The sequence below is a fragment of the Sturnus vulgaris genome, chromosome 2 (assembly GCF_052056855.1).
Source record: "Sturnus vulgaris isolate bStuVul1 chromosome 2, bStuVul1.hap1, whole genome shotgun sequence".
NCBI lineage: Eukaryota > Metazoa > Chordata > Aves > Passeriformes > Sturnidae > Sturnus > Sturnus vulgaris.
In genome coordinates, this window is record NC_142244.1 from 61,770,091 (window position 1) to 61,787,387 (window position 17,297).

A 17,297-nucleotide genomic window follows, 5' to 3' on the forward strand; every position below is an offset into this window, starting at 1 on the left:
TTAGTAGTTTTCACAACAGTAGGGGAATAAATGCTGAAAGCTGCATATCAAGGTCCATTGCATTTTGCATAGTAAATAAGGATATCTGTATATTCCTGTACCATGCAATGCAATGTAATGAATGTCCATGTAATGAATGTCCAAACAGCCTAGTATGTATGTAACAAACTGTGCAGTATTAGATAGAGATATACACTTGGGTCTTGGCATCAGCACAGTCTCCTAACAGGATTATTTGGCTCTGGCACAGCACGATGTTGGCACAACAGTGCTGCTTCTTGTTCCAGATCTGTCTTGTGCTGGGCTAGCTTGAATATCTTTGTATGGGACTAAGTGATGCAATGTAGATCTGCATGTGTCATGAACTCACTCTTGATTTCTTATATATATAAGTGCAGCTTTTTAAGTCAGGTAACAGTTTTGCTATTTTACTGATTTTAACATATTTATTTATACAAACTGAAATTAATTATTATGTGGTGGCTGATAATGAGTTTCCAGTACAAAACCTCTGAGAAAAGGATGTTTCACCCAAACATCAACTTCATTAGAAAAATTCATCAGAATTAATTAACACTCACCTCAAATGAAGGTGAGTTAATTTCTATTTATTTAAACAATTAAAACAAAATAAAGAAGGGTTTTTGTTTGGTAATCTATGGCTATATCTGTTAACTATGACATGCTTTTTTGTCTATTATTTGGGGTGGAAGCTAATTAAAAGTTTTCAGTTTTTTCCCCATAGAACATCTGGAATAATAGCATTCCTTAGAGGGAAAACAAATTCGAAGTAAAACCGCAGGCAGACCATTTTACTGAAATGATAAAAAACCCCCCATGGGCCAAGGCTACATATTGTGAATAGAAGTATAGGCATATAAACAAGATATCTTGAAGCTGTCTGTGTAGTTAATAGCAAAAGATAAGATAATATGTCAGACAGCTAACTACTCTTTAACAGCATCCAAATGCACTTTTTTACCCTCTTTGAGGTGGCTGATATGTGAGCATAGATTAATAAACTCTATTGCATTTACTATATCGCTGGATTTGCCTTTAGCTTCCTTTATTTGTAATTAGATATAGCACATAGTTAATATGCTATTGATTCAGACTTTTGCTTACCTCGTGTTATTATAGTAGCTGCATGCTAAAAGTGAGACCTTGACTAGACCTTCACATACAACTTGCAATCTATTCCTGGTTATCATATTGACTGGTCATTATGTTTGGATCAATCATCATAAACCTGAGTAAATGGCATCATACCCAATTTACCAGGCTGAATGTAAAATACTCCAAGCTTTCCCTAGTTCGTGGTGTCGGACAGAAAGACTGAGGTACACAGTTTTGTTCTTGATTACTGAGTTCCATTAAGGTCTGGTAGCTATGCCACTTCTCAGTGGATTTTCAGCTGATGAAATTTAGTCTTCTCATACTCTAAGATTCCTGGTAATTCTTGATAGAAACGAGACACAAGCCTTGTTATAATCAATAGCCTCTAAAGCAAGTTCTTTGTAGTTGCAAATGTCCATCAGCAGATAAATCCCAGTGTGACTGAGTGACTAAATCTTTATATATGGGGAAGTAGAATTTGTAAGTGTGTCTTTTAAATGTGCAGCTGAACCTATCTGACTGACCAACAGTTCTGTCTGTCTTTTGCCAGTTTTGGACAAAGCAGTCTGAACTTAGAAATGCAATGGACACTTATTGCTGTTAAAAACTAGGATTTGCATTACTATTGTTAAGAAGTTGCCAGATTCCTATCTCAAAGGGAAGCAGATCAAATGATGTTTCATAATTAAAGAAATGCCAGTGACTGAACTATTAATTTTATTTTATTATAAATGTGAAGAGAAATTGTATATTTACTATTATAACTTCAACTCTTTACTCTCAACAAGGTCATCTCCTCTCCTAGTGACAATTTTACAATTCTTCAGTATCAATTTTATCAACAGGGAACTCCAGAAATGTCCTGCAGGGGAGATTTATGCTTGTGCAAACAGATTTGTAAAATATAGGTCTTAATGCATGTAAATATAATACATATTTTTAAACAAGATTTAAATCCACCAAAAGAGGTCGATTTCTTTTCAATGTTGGTTTCTTTATTTACTTGGCTGATTTCTGACTCTTTAAATTTTGAGATTTGTAGCAGACAGTAAAGATTGTGGAAAAAATGCATACCAAAACAACCTACCCCAAACCCCATGCGATGGAATCATCAAAGGAGGGAATAGTAAACTGAATCAATAATAATGGACTAGTATGAAAGCCCTGCAATTATCAGACATCTACCCTTTTTCCTATTCTTCATTCTTTTTATAATTACCGAGACTCTAAAATGCTCAATGCATAGGAAGTCTAACAAGCTTGTAAAAGTGTTTTTTTTTTCTTTACATTGCTGAGATTTTACTGACATTTATCATCCTGTATATATGTATTTTAAAATGTTTGTCATATCAAAACAATTGAATTCACTTATATTCATTTAAAAATATGTGTTTTTTCCTGATTTGATTGTGCTACGTGTATTATGAATTTACTCGTAATAGGACTATGACATGAAGAAGCACCCATTTTGCTGTGGCATGATATAGTGATAATTTAATATAAATAATCCTTCCGGTGTTAAGAAATCAAACAAATCAAAATAGTCTTACTATTTTGAAGGCCTATCAAAAAGCACTCTTTAACCTTTGTTAAACGCCTCATGTTTACTATGCATCAGCTTTAAAGATCTAGATAAATGAATTAATTCACCTTTATCCCCTTGAGAAACACTATTGATTTTTATGAAAATGAATTAAACATTCACTATCAATTAAGTTCTGTGTTTGCTTTTTAAGAAGAGCTATCTTCTCACTAAATGAGAAATTTACCTGCCAGCAAACACAATAGACTATTGTGCTGTCCACATATTGGCATACATATTGGATAAACAAAACCCAATTACACTCCTGCTTATACTGCATCAAGATTACACATTATGTGCAGAACTCTTTTTTTCAAGAAGCAAATGCCCAGCGAAATTGCATCATTTATCCTAGGTTTCTTTATTGCTTAAACATGTAGAAAATGAAGTTATTGAGAAGCTTAGTCTTGTGAAAAAATAATAAAACATAATAATAAAACATGAAAATAACAAACTCTTTTTTAGCGAGATGTAATTTAGATTTTATTTTTGCCCACCAACTATATCAGTTCCTTTTTTTTATTATTATTATTATGTTCTGTGATTATAAGTAAATTATTTGGACTTTGTATTAGGAAAATAATTTTTGCTACAGCTGACTTGGTAGCAGTTCTGAAGAACTCTTTGGGACAATCTTGAGCCCTTTTTCCTATATATTCTCTCCTTTGATTTACACTGTTAAATTTGATCCTAGATGTATCTTTTGTTTCTTATTCCCTTTGAAGTAATAGTTTGTAGAAGTCTGGATGGAAATCAAAATGACAGTATTACTTTTGAGAGCAGCTGATTAATACAAAAACATAGCCTGGAAAGAGACAAAATCTTTCCAGAGCAGTAAATTTATTAGATAAATGACATAACTCATAAAACAAACAAGGTGGTAGTGTAACCCCTAGGAGTGACACATGCAAAGAATAGCTGAAGAAAAATCTTTTGGGATGAGTCTGCACTGAAAATGGACACTTGTATAGATTGTTTACAGAACTACTAAGTTTACAGATAAAACTTTTAGTAAGTAACGTAAATAATTTACTTTTTAACTTTGACATATCTTGGACAACCATATTATATCATCTATTTTCAACATTTATTTTCTTTTTGTATGTTACTTTATAGTGCGTGTACTGCATTTGCTGTTCCTTCACACATTTCCATTAATGCATAAAACAGGAGAATTGTAGGTTTCACAGCTTATTTACTCACTTTTCAATATTCAGAGGCATATCTGAGAGAAATATTTTACTTGTGTTCTTGGAGTTTTATTTTTTACTCATTTAAGTGACTGATCTTGTTAAAGCAAAGGTGGGGAGACACTATGCAATAACAAGTAAAGGTTAATAACAGACATAATTTCCCTTCCTACATGATTTCCAATTACTGAAAAGAAATTCTCCCCCAGAAAACCAGTCTTTTCCTTATTTGTGTACAAGTCTTATATCACAAAGAGGTGCAATCATTGACTTCAGGCTTAAAGATTTTTGTTGTCTTTCAGAGAACCTTATAATTCCTGAAATAACACTATGCCCTTTTACAGCAGTATCAAGGACCTTCAGCAAGTTTAAGAAGACAAGCTAAAGAATTTTTAAATTCTGAAAGATGTCTGTTTAAATCATGAGATTCAGTTAGTTTCCTAACTTATTTGTTTTCAATTAGCACTTAAGTTATGTGAAATCTAATCTGGGCCATTCTCCCAGTTAGTTGTTTCTGCCTCGGGATATGCCCCACTCATGATTCAATCTATGGGTTCTAGGTGTAATCATGAATCATAAAAAAGTAATCCTCAGCTTTGCTCAGAATTCACGTACATCAGCTCAAGAAGACATACCAAAGATTCCTGCACATTATGTATGTTCTAAGACTCTTTCAAATTCTTGGCTTTTCATTCAGCTGAATCTATTAGTGACAACTCTGCATGAACTTAAATATAATTAGGAAAAAAAAGTTAAGTTCCTCACTTTTACTTTTTTTTTAAACAACAATCCATAATGAAAACACATTTTTAAATATGCAAACCTTCACTGAAAGATATTCCTTGACCAAGTAAAATTTTAAATAGTCAGAAAATTGCTCAAAACACTAGTTTTTAGATGTTTACAGCTATAATCACTAATATGACTTTGTAAAATGAGTTGCAATACTCTTCCTATAAAAACCAACAGCCATACTTACAAGAAACTTAATAAAATGCTTTCTTTCACACGGTATCAACTTAAGGAAGACAAACCTTAGTAAAGATGTTTTTGGAGGTGTGCTCCATTCCTTTATGCCTTCCACCATTCCCTCTAGTATTGATTCAAAGTCATTAGCTTTAGATTCTCCCATTCTTTGTGATTTTATGACTGCAGAAGGGGAAAAAAAAGCCAGACTAAAAAAAAATCACACTAGTGTGATTGTCCCCTTAATCCACAGTGGAGATCTTTCAAAAAGACATGTTAAACAAGGCAAAGAAAAAGAAATCTGGTTATGGAGAGAAACAAAATAAACACGTTCTTTGGTACTTCTCTTTTTCTCACTTTGTAGAATCACATAAAAATTAATCAAAAACAAATCACCTATTTAGTCCTTACACATGGGAATCATGCACACCATTTCTTTATCTTTAGAATATGGTTCTCTAGAGTAAAAGCTTGTACTTTTTTCCTATAACATTGTTTAAAGAAGATTTTGGTAAAAAGTGACAGGACATTTGATAAAAATGTGAAGAAAATTCTCTGTGTGAAAATAATTTCCCATAGAAGAAAATTTTTATAGTTTTGCTACATCTCTGTAAATTTCATTTTACAGAGCTACTGTACTCAGAGTTTCTGGATGGATGTGGTCGGAATTGGAAAGGTAGGAACTAGAGAGATGACTGAAGATCTCAGAGGGAATACTGGATGAGCTTTTGGTTTTTGTTTCATTTCTTAAAATATCTTTTATGTATCTAAGGGGTGCAAACTTCTGGATTTTTCTTAGTCCTGCTACATATTTTCCTTATTCTTAAATCCATCAAAACCCCAAAACTAATATCTGCAAAATTTATTCTTTCAAATTCAGTAAAATACTATATTAATTTGTGTTCACTTTTTGTCTATTATCCATAAATTTTATTCCTTCTGTTTTCTAGTGGCCTATTAAAACTGCTAATTTTGCCAAAATATTAACATTTGTTTCCAGTGGTTGCACTATTTCAAATTTCATGTAAGTTGTTAAGTAAATTCAAGTCATATCTCTTAAAAAAGAATGCAAAATATTTTGCTAAAATGCAATATATTAAACATTATCTGTGCATCTCATCAGTTACATTTAAAATATCTGACAGAAAACAAAACGACACTCATATGGTTTTAATTTAAAATATGGTGTATATCATAAGGTCCAGTGTGAAAAAAATGTTGCCCTGAATCATGGATTGAAGCCAAGTCTACACAAGTGAATAAATATGATTAAAAACTCCAGAAAAAAATTATCCAGGTTAATTCCTTCCTATTCTACAGGCTGGACATAACTAAGTTACCATATAGCATTTAGTAATGTGGTTTTCCTGAAATTCATATAGATGTATGCTTGTGTTCCATTACGTTATTTTCTTAGTATTTAAACTCTAAAGCAGTCTTGGCCTTATATGTAGCATTTTGATTCCACACTTTTTAAAGAACCAAAGCCCAACCATCAGCTTTATGAAGATAAAATGCTCTTTGGTCTAAAATAGAGCAATATTATTAGTGTTGATATTGGTGAGGATGGTGAAGGGCCTTGAGGAGAAGCCGTGTGAGGAGCAGCTGAGGTCCCTTGGTCTGTTCAGCCTGGAGAAGAGCGAGGGGAGCCCTCAGTGCAGTTACAGCTTCCTTGTGAGGGAAAAGGAGGGGCAGGCACTGATCTCTGCTCTGTGGTGACAGTGACAGGACCCCAGGGAATGGCCTGAAGCTGTGTCAGGGGAGGTTTAGGCTGGATATCAGGAAAAGGGTGTTTGGGCACTGGAACAGCTCCCCAGGGAAGTGGTCACAGCACCAGCCCAGCAGAGATGAAGAAGCATTTGGACAATGCTCCCAGGCACAGGGTGTGACACTTGGGGATGGTCCTGTGCAGGGCCAGGAGCTGGACTCCATGATCCTGATGGGTGCCTTCCATCTCAGTGTATTCTATGATTCCATGGTTATTCTTCCTACGGTTTTCTGTCATAGAGTCTTCAGAGACATAAGGAAAACTATCTTGTTCCAGAAAGAGGTATTGACTGAAACAAAAGTTATCCATTTTTGCACACAAAGTAGAAAATGCTGACTTTCCCATCCCATCAATGACTCCTGTCTCTTAATGGTTTTACAGATTAGTACAGGAGTAACAATCTTCTCCTCTTTCTCCAGTTACCATGTATGAGAAGATGACTAAGAATTAAAGTATGAAGTAGATAGGTATGAAGCTGGAGAAAATGATTACTGGCTCAAAAACAAAACAAAAACAAAACAAACAAACGAAAACCAAACAAAAACAAAAACAACCAAAAAAACCTAGAAGATAACAAAAAATAGTACAACCAAGAAAAGAGTTGAAAATATTTTTTTAATGCTGTTTGCATTCAAAGTCAAGTCTGTCTTCAATTGTATGTTGGTCAATTTGCCACTGTGCCTCAAAATGGCTTTTTGAGAAGCAGTTTGAAAACAGTGTGAAGCTGTAATTTATTTCTCATAGAATTCAACACTATGCTTTTCTTCATTTTGTTCTTAGTGAAAAATTCACCCCCACAGTTGGTAATTTTTCCAAAGTTTTTGAGAGCACATAAGTATAAGCTTATCTGAAACTACTATTTTAAAATAGTAATTATGATGGGAACTGTTAGATCAGTCAAAAATTACAGAATATTTTCTGTAAAGGAAAAAATGCATCACCTTCCAGTCTATGATAAATGTCTTTATAAGAAATTGAGGTCACTTTTCATTATAGTAAATATTTTCAGGAAGAAAGATGAACTTTTTGTTTTGAACCATAGCACATAAACTTTAATTAGCGACCCAAGAGAACAAGCCAGGCTGAATAAAGACAAACTAAAATTAGTAACAGGCTAACAGCTTGCCTATTTCCTTGGGCAACATGTGGCTGACAGATGATGTGATGTTCAGTGACAGACAAATTCTGATCCTCTTTGTCACTTTAAAATTCTATACACTGAGAAAAAATAATAATTTCATTAATATCATTAACAGTAGAATCACTTGAATACAGAACATAGTTCTAATTAACAAAAAGGAGAATAAGAAATGACAGTGATTCAATATTCTTAATCTGATCCCAGGGATATACAGGCGGTAATATAGATAATAGTAGTTTATGATTTCATTACTTAATTGGTCATTATCACCTGTCCTGATTTGCATTCTGGATCAGGCTCCTCCTTTATCATATACCCTACTGAAAAAAAAATAAGCTGTTTTTCAAATATTACCTTATAAAAATTCCATAAGTTTATTTATTTTATTCAGTGAAAAATAGACAATATATTTATTTCTACTTAAGTATTTTATTACAAGAACAGCTGAATTTGCAGATCAGAAAGCTAGGACCAAATAATCAACTCAAGCTTACTTTATGTTGCCGTTTGATCTGTCTCTTATGCCTGATTATATTCTTTCTTCTGAGGTCTCTGTATCCTGAAAAAAGTCCGCTTATTATAAGTATGGCATTTCAAGTGACTGCAGCTATCAAAATGCTCTGTGACTTTATATCTAAGGTACTTGAAGACACAGCTGTCTTTTTCATCACAGGAAAACTCAGAAGCAGGAAAGAACTTTGGTGTGTTTTTTCATGTGATTAGTACTATCTATTATTCCTATTTATTTCATGGGAGTGCTTCAGGTGCAAGGTTTGTTCTGCAAAGAATAGAGTTAGAATAGAGAAACCTGGTTTTCTATATGTCTGTGTCCTTCACTTCCATCTTCAACTGTAAATAACTCTAAGCCTTTCTCTTTCTACTTTCACATATGTCACTTCCAACAATAAAATGTGCCATGTCTGTGCCATGTCTGTAATAGTATGCATGCCTGCTGGATATCTGAACCCTGCCAAATGTATTACACTATAGCTTAGAACTGTTAGTGTCTCTTCCAGTGTAGATATATAAGGAATAAGAGTTACTAATTTGGGTTTTTCTTCTCTATTTAACTAAAAAATTCCTATTGCATTTATTTTCTGATATTTTTTTTCTTCCTCTTATATTCATTAGTTACAGATCAGTAGTTTAAAATAATTATGTATATACATATAGAATTTTGGGTTTGTATGTACATAAGTGAAGGCAAAAAGAAGACTTGATAGGTGGACAAAGTATAATTGGAGTAACACATGAAGGGCATGAGAAGAGATTTTTATTTTATTTCCAAAACTGATGTGAAGAAATTTGATTATCTATAAACATATAGCCCTGATCCAGGAAATGCACGCACATTTTCTTAATATACTTATTGCTAATAATCTTATTTTTGTATAAATTTTATAAGGCTTTAAGGTCTTAATGGTTTCTACTTGTATCTTACTTTTAGAATGCTGATAAGTTTTACACAGCTAACATATTACTTTTTATATCTTCCTGGCTCTTTTGCTTAATTCTTTGCTCACAGAACACCAGAATCTTGTTGCAGGTGAACAAGGATCTACATATCCAACTCTTCTTGAAGTCAAGGAAGGTTTAATAAATCATTTGTTTCTTCAGTCTTGTATACTTCATAAAATTACTTTGAAGTGCCCAAGTTATTCAAATATTTGATACTAGTCAACAGCCTCCAACATAATTTTTAAACTTAAACTCATTGGTAGAGAATAATTCAGAATCAAAAATTTCCTTTCTGATCTTGGGCTCTGTCACTATAGTTTTTACATGAAAATAGACAATGAAATAACAGTGTAGCCCCATCTAGAAAAAATACATAATTTTTGACATTCAAGTTAGTGATTTATGAAATGTGAATGAAAACTTTACTGATCAGTAGCTATAGTGAATTTTATATCAGCAATTTCTCCAGTAAGATTAGATGTCTCTTCTTTAAAAATATGCATTTCAGGTAGAGGAGGGACTGATTAGAAGTACAATAACAGTTTTTATTACACAGCAGAATAAAATTAATTGCTGTGATAATTCCTTTTTTCTTCATAGACAATGCATTATTCTTGCATTCTCCATGCTAGGCTAAAACACACAGAAATCTCATCTTTCCAACACTATACCATGAGTCTGGGGCAGACTAAGACTAGACTAAATATCATGAGTCATGGTATAGTGTTTTAACTTCAAATTATATTATAAATATATTTATAAAGATAAACTTCATTTTTAAAATAGGACAGAAAAGTGCATCTGCTTTCCTGAGAATCATGTTTTGAAGTTGTTTTCTCCTAAATACTATTCCAAGGCATCCTAGCCCTCCTCTTTCAGGCAATCCAATTTTCTCATTATTTTAGATCTTTAAAAAAATAAATTTTCTTTTACTTTTCTTCTTGTAACTAAATTCACAATACTTTTAAAAATATTATTAAATGTAGATTTAACTGCAAATCGAGTATTTGCTATTCAGGTTTTTCAGTAATTAATGACAGTTACAATCATTCATTACTGGAACTACTAGCAGATTGGCAAATAATCCCATTCAGTTTTATTTCCAAGTATACAACTAAATTTAGTGAATCTCAATATTTTTTAAGTGCTTCCAAGATTTTTATTTTAATGACATTCAGTCAAAACAACTTTATGATGAACAAGAATTTTTAAACTCAATTGCAGATACTTGATTTATGCAAAAGATGCTACCAACTGCTCCCCTAAAGGTCTCTGTTTTCAGTAATGAGGGAGAGGCATGTCCTTCCAAAGAAATCTTAAATCACATCATTTGGAATTCTGCTCTGAGTGACCCTGTGGTGATGGAGTGTAAAGTAAACATATTGAGAGTAGAAGGCTGATTTAGATGGAATAACCTCAGTGCCTTCGTGAAAGAAACCTGATCCCTTTTCTCACTTAATGGTTAGATTTATATCAAAACAAGGCATCCACAAATGCTAGGAATGTGGATCTACCTAAACAAGCCAAGAATATGATAACAATCCTCCATTAGACTCAGCCAGTGTTTTGTGCCTGGTATAATGGAAGATGGCAAAGTTTGTGCACACGCAATTTAGTTTTCACAGTTGTCCTCTTTTTCTGTGTATTTTAATAAAATGTGTTTTTCCATAATTAAGATTCATAGTCCTGAGTTGTCTCTTAGTTTTTATAGACATTTTCTCAGAAAATACATGTTACAGCTCTGTTAGAATATCGAACAGTGCCTGAAAATGTTCCTGAAACTAGAACTGGTGATCCATATTATTAATTTGGTAGATTCTGCCCCCCCAGTTTTGACATAGACACACAGGCCAGCCAGAACAGTCACAGGTGATTCCCAGGATCAGTTAGAAGATACTTTTTTAATGTATGAAGTGTTCTGGATACCAAAAATATATAATATGGGATGTAGATTCAGCATTTCATATCAGGTAACTTCAGCCAGATCACTACTGACTGGGAGTTAGCAAACCCACCCACAGGAAAGACTACAAAGAGGACCAAGGGACCTACAGGTCTGTCAGCCTGACCTCGGTGCCAGGGAACATTGTGGAGCAGAACAGCCTAAGGATCATCATGCAACACGTGCAGAACAACCAAGGGATCAGACCCAACCAGCAAGGGTTAATGAAAGGCATGTTCTGTTTGACTAACCTGATCTTCTTCCATGGCAGTATGACTGACCAGCTTGTAGATGAGAGAAAGGCAGTGGTTATTGTTTGCCTGGACTTGGGTAGCATCCATTATACCAATGTGACACAGCATAATGTGATTGAATTTATTACCATGGTAACAACTTAGAAGAAAACCTACTTTGAATCATATACTTTGAATCAGATCAATTTCAGACATGAGTTTCTGAACTGATTTGCTGAGGATGATGGGGACTGGATGTTTGTGAAGGGCAGGTCCTTGCGAGTGGCCATGACAATCCAGAAACAGTAATGCATTTCTGTTTTCTTATATTTGAGACTGCTCATGATGAACTCAAAGATATTTGGACAGTCAGATCACTGTGAGGTTTATGAGACAAAATTAACAAACTAACAGCATAAGTGACCATCAAACCTGAGAGATAAAATGAAGCTTTCCCTTCACTATCAGAAGAGACATCAAAATATATAATAGTCTTGAGACTAACTGTCCAGGAGGTCTTTAGAAATAAGTGCAAGGTCTCAGTACTGTAGCATGATTACCTTTTATAATATCTATAATGGGCTCTGGAAGTAGTACTATTATTAAGGAAATTACAGTTTTTCTTATATTAAAACATGAAGGTGAAGGGAAGTTAAGGTCACTGCAGTGTTTTCTAAAAGGAAAGCAGAAAGAAGGAGCACTAGTTTTCCCTTTTTGTTTTTTTTCCAAAGACCTTGAAACAGCACTACATTTCATAACATCACATTCTGCAGAAGATTCATCTTCTCCAAGGACGGCTGGTACTGACCTAAGCCAAACCTGCTTAATGTGCAGAATGGTAGTGTTGTTTTTTTTTCTCTTAATTCTGTTGACTGATCAGTACCACTGACTTATACACTACAAAAATGCAATGCTTATTAGGCAGCACCACCTTCTTCCACTCTTCTGACTCTCCAATTAAAAAAACTGATTTAAGTTCTGGGGGCAGGACCACTTTTGTTTTAGAATACTACAGGAAATCTTACTTCATGTAGATTGAATATAGTCTATTAAAAATGAGAAAATAGTGTTTCTGGGCCTGTGTGAGCTTTTCTTCCTGTACTCTTTTTTCTGATTTATAATAATGATCACCCATATTCTCGTGTGCTCTTATTGCTACTCTTGAATGCATTTCTTTGCTTTCTTGTATGGAAAGGTTAAAATTTAAATGCCAATTTTAAACATCTCCAATTTAAGGGTAAAAAAAAACCCAAATTATGGGTAATCCAATTCTGAAAGCAGTACCAAGTAAGAAATAGTGGAGAATATTTTACTTTGTCAAATAGCCCTTTCTCTAAAATTAAAAACAAATCTAAACTTCATCAAATGTGTTTTTGTTAAAAACCCCAACATTATTAAATATAATACTTCTTTGTTTAACTATTTGTTTTAGCGAGGTTATTTTCTTTCCTGAGATACTCACTTTATGTAAGAAATACATGTCTAATGGACAACTGTGCAGCCCTGGCACCTGTAGCCTTCACAGGTCTTTCATGTAGACATACACTGGCATCTTATTGGCTTTATCAAGGAAAAATGAAGAGACCAAATCACATAAACCAGTAAGTTCACATAGGGAGGATGAATTAGCAAGGACTTTCTTCAATAAGAATCCTGAAAATTATGAAACACATCCCTCATAAATTGCTTTTAGAGAAATGGAATGAAGGGAATGTTGCTACAGATAGAAGGGAGCATGGGGAGCAGGGAGAAAAATTACATTTTGTGATACAAGTCAGAGAAAAAGAAGAAAGTATAAATAATCAATAAACTCCAAAATCAGGTGACTTCCTATTATCCAAAACTGTGGTTCAATAGTAGACAGAAATTAGAGTGTTGTGACATGAATAGGTGTTATATATTTAATACACATAGTCTCATTTTTGTGCTGTATAAAATAAGATGCAAATTTTTTTGACAGCCTTTCAAAGTAACTGTTCCTTTAATAACGTTGATACATTTCCCAAAAGAATAAATAAATCTAGACTTTAGTCTAGGCACAATCTGTAAATCTATATTGCAGAAGAATTAAAACCTCTAGAAAAAGCTAAGATCACAATTGCTAGGGAAAGGCAGTGGTGTTTTCACAATTATGAAGTTACAGACAGGAGTGTCTGCATCCAGAAACCTTAGATGAACTCTCTCATATATATGTTAAGTACTCAGCCAAGTACTCCAACAAACATGTTAAACAGACCAGATGCATAAGATGAAAAAGGAAATTGTTCATGTAGAGGGTTATGCTACAATCCATCTTTGGTATTATTTCCTTGGGCTGCTGTGTTCCAGAAGAACACAACCAGCAGAGTGGCCCCTTTTCAAGCTGCTGACAATGTTCCAAGCTGAGATAGACCCAAACAGAGTGCTGGCTGGATTATTCCTAAAATAACTTTCCTCACTGAGTGGAGAGGAAGATGCTACACAAAAGTCACATATTCAGATTTCAGGATCTGGGTTGTAGACTTTTCCTATATTGGGCCTTGAATTTATTAAAAGTTGGTGAAGCATGAGATAACTCAAACAAAACATTTTGGCCTGAACGTACAGTTCTAGTGCATGTTGCAGGAGAGAATGAACTTTGCATTTTAAGTCCACCTCTTTTTTTACTCTCCTAAAGAAATCTAGAGAAATAAAGCAAGAAAATCTTCAAGCTTTAATTACAAAGTCAATGATAAAATTGGCAGGGAGAAGAGTAAAACTCAATTTTGCTGTCATTGTTCTGGACTCACTTTTTTTTCCCCTTCCTGATTAATTTCACCCTCTGATAATAAAGCAAGTCAAACTTCACATACAGAAATACAATTACTGGCATCTTTCAGACTTGCTTCCTAGCACAGGTCATGAAGATAATAGATCACACCCTTTCCTATGTAATTCTATTTTACATCTTCATTTACAGCTCACCAACATCTATTCCTTCATTGCCTTCAATATCCCTCTCCTGGGTTTTATGCTGCATTAGTTTATCTAAAGTAACTGCTTTTCTTTAGGTGGTTCACTGCACCTACCAGTGAGGGTCATGATCTGGAGAGAAGTTTCCCCCACTGAATAAAGGTCTTTAATACTTGAACACATGTCTGGAAGGTACAATTTTGTCAGCTGTGTCGCCACATGTCCCCAAGCCCTTTGTCCCCCAGGCCCTCGTTTTCAACTCCACTCTCTCTGAGATCTGAAGGACACTGGTTTACAGCATTTCATCCAGAACTTCCATTCTACTCCAAACTTTCTTGAATAATAAAAGAAATAAAATCAAAGGATGGTGAAAGAAATCACTAGGGGCTTAAAATTATAATTGTATTTTATGGTTTATAGCAATTACATTTTGCTTTATGTACTAATAAGAACAAAGGCAAGGCAATATTTTATCAGTTATCCTATATTACATTAGTCTCAAAACCAGAAAACCTGATTTACAAAGCCAAAAGCTTTTAAAAATCAGTATATCCCAGTAAATTCTCTTTGTCTATCATATTAAATATGTAATTTGCTGTGATGGACTAATCCTTTTGGTTTAATATTTTAGGAATTTAGGAGCTCAGAAGAAAATGTATTTGAGCTCAACCTTATGAGTCAAAAGATTGCCCATATTAACATAAAGAATATAAATACAAAAGTTGCAGGATTTGTATTAAACATTATGAACCTTTATTCACTTTTAAAGAATAGAAGTCCTGTACCTGCCAGACATTTAGCATTGATGAGAGCCTCATCTCATGTCAGAGGTTAATGCTCGTACAGAAGTAGGGTGAGAGATTAGTAGACCAGTGGAGATTACAGATATGTCAACTTTGTTCTTTTCAACCTCACAGCAACCTTATAAACAGGATAAAAGCAAGGTTCATGGTTTTTAATGGTCAGTAGGGTGCACATTAATTTATAAATCTCCAAGAGTTCTTTTCTTGGTTAATGTTCTTAATGCACTGACTTTTATGACCCAAATCAATTCTCTCTGTATTTTCTAAAAGAAGAAAGTGCAGGAAGTTTATATTTCCCTAGATGAGCTTGTCAAAGTAGATAAAAAATAACACAAACCCCAAAAATCTACATGTCTAGAATATAATATTGTGCCACAATCATCTTAAATTTTATTTTATTCCTGATAAGTCAAAACTACTTTTTATATGTTATGACTACTTAATGGCTGGATTGTAGACATAGATGTGCTTTTGCCAGGGTAACAGAAAGCTGAAACTACCTTTAAGGTTTGTTAAGCCATAAAGAGGATGCATACAGTAGACCTCAGATGAGGTAGACGATAATTCAATATGTAGAATTTAAAATGTATTTCTTCGGTCTGTGGCTTTCTGGAAATCCACTTGGTGAAAATTTTCATATCTTCTATTGTTCATATACAAATGTACAAAACATTTAGAAAAATGCAAGGTCATATTTCCAGTCTGATTTTTCTCTGAATTTTGAATAAAGTCAATATGTCCACTTTAGCATTGTTTGTTTGCGTCTTGTATTTGTTTAGGGATATTTATGGATTTCCTTCTAGACTATAAGCAACTGTAATGGATGTGTTATTTTTTGTCATTGGAACAAGAATATTTCCAAAGACGATTTGACCATCTGGAAATTTTCATTTATTTATCCATTTGTCAGTAAAAAAAATAGTGTAACTGGACTACATAAGGCCTTTTATTTCATGTCATTTCCATGCTTTCTGTTGAATGATCCCCTGCTATTCTTGGGGATATGTTACTCTGGAATTCCAAGTGGTGTCCCTACAAGGATGTAAGGCAATCCTTTTTTTCTTAATGCTTCTTGAAAGACAAGACAAAATTCCTTCATCTTAATATGATCAATACTGACCAAAGTAACGCTAGTAAGTTAAAGAAGCTTAGCCAGGTATCCAGGGGAAAATCCCAAGGCCAGCAGAGACTGTCCCACAGGACCCAAGAGGTGAGCAGGGTAGACTCAGAGAGGATGGTCAGAGCCAAACTGCCTGGATCATAGGGCTACATCATAGTGAGGAGGCAGGTCTGGAGTCCAGTTGGAAAGCCAGTCCATAGGTCAGAGTTGAGATCAGGTCTTGTAGTGACCAGGCAGGTCTATAGTGGCAGTGGTGGCTGGCATCAGGCCAGGAACTCAGCCCAGGGGTTGAAGTTTGGGCCCAGGGATTCCATGAGGAGACAGGGCAAGGCAGTGGCAGAGCTGGAGACCAGCACTGCTGTGACACTGCTGATGCTGGGGCGAGCTGCCTTGGGCTGAGCTGAACTGGAGCTCCCGAGTCTGGGGGAAGGGTGTAGAGAAGTCCTTGGTGAGGCTGGGCAGAGGAAATAAAACCTATAGCTTCTTTATGGTCCTGATATATATAGAAATATTTAGAGACAAGACACCTAAATAGGGAATGCATTATATTCTATAAGAGAATGATCGTTATATTTAAGTTCCTAATTTTTCAGGAAGCAGTGATACTTTTCAGAGTTTGATTAAGGAAAATTAAGGTGGACTAAGGACTTTTCATAGTAAATTTGGCACCGTCCTTCCATAAACTCAGTGAATTTCCAAATGTCTGCATAAGCTCAGTAAAAAATTTGGTTTTGTTTTCTAGAGAATGGTATTGTCATACTGTTCATATTATCATTTAAATCTACATCCACCCAAGTAAAATATTCAATAAGTGGTTGTGTTGGTTTGAAAGTAAAACCAGTGCGAGACTCCAAGTCAGTAATACAATTTAATAGGAGAAAAGAGAAAAAAATAAAATACATGCAATAATATAAAAGAAACAACCACCAACACAGTCAGAAATACAACCTGACACCCTGTCAGTCAGGGTGTTGGTAGCAGTCCGTATAAATGGTGGCTGCAGTCCTCCTGGATGACAGATGTGGTTCTGTTGAAGCAGTGCTCCTG